General features: G+C 52.8%; 1 pseudogene; it reads left to right on the forward strand.

Moving 5' to 3' along the window:
* Positions 1-1639: 1639 nt before the first annotated feature.
* Positions 1640-2159, forward strand: LOC107525503 (CCHC-type zinc finger nucleic acid binding protein pseudogene; annotated as a pseudogene).
* Positions 2160-2483: the final 324 nt, after the last annotated feature.

Genomic DNA, 2483 nt, shown 5'->3' on the forward strand with positions numbered 1-2483 from the left:
GTTGGAGGCCAGGGATGGCGTGGGGATGCAATGGAAAGTCCTCGGCCAGGCCAGGTGAAGCTGGGGGGCCCTGGTTTGCACAGGCCTGCTTGAGAAGGGCCAGCGCCTTTTTGCTCTGCACTCTCTAATAGATACTACAATAACCATAGTGACTGATGTAGCTCATGCTCACTGAGTGCTCACTATGTGCCAGGTCTGTGCTGGCAGGGGAACTGCTTTATTGCATCTTTACAATAGGCGTCCCCATTTTACAGATGAGGAAACCAAGGCTTCAACAGCCTGCCACTTCTCCACAGTCACACAGCTGGCATCACTCTTCCAAGTGACCTGGACCATGACGGCTCACCTCTCTGAATGTTTCCCTCGTGTGTGAAATGGAAGTGCTGAGCTAAGCGTACCTGCTTCTCAGTATGAGCCACATGAACCTTCGTGTAAGGTTGTCTGCAGATCATTCAGAGGTCGCAGCATCATTGCTTTGGCAACACAGCTCCTGGGAAACACATGGAAGAGAATTCTTCAGGAGGTGCCTCTCCATAGCAGGTGGGAACACTCAACAATAAAACTATGGCTTGAGGGTGAGTTCTAGTCCTCACTGGTCATCTGCTGAATGTGGCTTTTGAGAAAGGCCATCTGTAAAGGTAGCCATCCGCAGTCCCCTGGAGGAAGACTGGACCTTGTGTGTAAGCCCGAGACTGTGGACCCAGCCTTGGAGAGAGAAAAGGACAAAGACAGAGGCAGATGAGAGAGCCAGAGCGATGGAAAAATCAAAGAGGGTATGGAGTGGAGCCTAGGAGCCCCTGCTTAATGGGGCTGCATCTTCCTGTGACTGCTGTTCTGACAGCCCAAAGACAGCAGCTGAGAAGCAAGACCCAGCGCACCTCAGAGAGGTGCAGGGGCAAGGGCCTGGAAGGCCCTCCAAAAATTCCAGGCTTCAGAAGGTGTTGGATGGGGAGGGAGAAACTTGCGGTTCTTTTGGTTAAACCAAAATTATGATTGTCTGCCTCAATTTCAGGAGCCAGCAAGATCGTCCAGGGCAGGCCTTGTGCTCTTTCTGTGTTTTATGGGAGCTGGAGCGTTGCGGGTGTTAAGCAAACACACGCTCTCAAGTTCAATCACGGAAGGAAGCTGGATGGGAGCTATTACACAGAGCAGCTCTCGCAGCTGGAAAAATAAATCCACTGGCCGAGGCATCGCCTGGTGGCGGGAGCCGGGCCCCTCATCCAAGATGGCAGGGGAAGCCCTTCTGCTCTGTTAGAAAAGGGAGTCCTGGGGTGGTCATCGAGCCCAGGTCTTCCTTGAAATCTCAAGGTCATGGCCTGTCAGAAGCAGACAGGCTCTTGGAAAGGAACAGCAATAGCAGCTGCCCTTCCAGAGCACCGCCGAGGGGTCAGCCTCATCTGGTGTCTCACAAATACTCTCTTTTCCCTCGAAATAACCCCATTATGAGGTAGGCCTTATTACCTAACCTGCTTATTTAAAATGGGGTAGCCCCGAGCAGCGTGTGTGGGGCCGTGTGCCAACCAGCATGTGGCGCAGGCAAGGACCCTCCTGAAAATAAACAGCTGCTACCTTTCGAGCCGCTTACTTCGGCCTGTGTCTCTTTTTTCGTTGCTGCCGCTCAGATGCCGAAGATCTCACTGCAGCCATGAGCTTCACGTGTGGACGCCTTGGCCACTGGGCCCGCGAATGCCCTACCGGTGGAGGCCGTGGTCGTGGGAGGAGAAGCCGTGGCAGAGGTGGTTTTACCTCGGATAGAGGTTTCCAGTTTGTTTGTTCGTCTCTTCCAGACGTCTGTTACGGCTGTGGCGAGTCCGGTCACCTTGCCAAGGACTGTGATCTTCAGGAGGATGCCTGTTGTAACTGCAGGAGAGGTGGCCACATTGCAAAGCACTGCAAGGAGCCCAAGAGAGAGCGAGAGTGATGCTGCTACAGCTGTGGCAAACCAGGCCATCGGGCTCGTGACTGTGCCCGTGCAGATGAGCACAAATGCTATTCCTGCGGAGAACTTGGACATGTCCAAAAAGACGGCGCCAAAGGGAAGTGCTGTGGGTGCGGTGAGGCTGGTCGCGTAGCCATCAACTGCAGCAAATAAGCGAAGGCGACGCTGGGGTGAGCCAGGGCACCGTGCACGGGAATGCACGGCGGAGGCCACAGCTTAAATATCCTCCTTTGTTGCCCCTCCTTTTTTTGAATGATGGTTGTATTATTTTCTCTGAATCCTGTTCACTGGCCAAAGGTTGGCAGATAGAGGCTACTCCCAGGCCAGTGAGCTTTCCTTGCCATGTAGAAGGTCGGGGGGAAAATGGACTTTCTGCATTTAACTACAAAAACAGTTTATGTTCAGTTTAGAGGTGTTATGTATAATGCTTTGTTAAGAGCCTCCTTTCCACACCACTGGTGAATAGGGATTGATGGTGGGAAGAATTAAATTAGACCAGTAAGCCGCGTTCCCATGTAGGAGGTAAAAGCCAATTCTGGAAGTG

This window comes from Miniopterus natalensis, chromosome 11, assembly GCF_054644295.1.
Source record: "Miniopterus natalensis isolate mMinNat1 chromosome 11, mMinNat1.hap1, whole genome shotgun sequence".
Taxonomy (NCBI): domain Eukaryota; kingdom Metazoa; phylum Chordata; class Mammalia; order Chiroptera; family Miniopteridae; genus Miniopterus; species Miniopterus natalensis.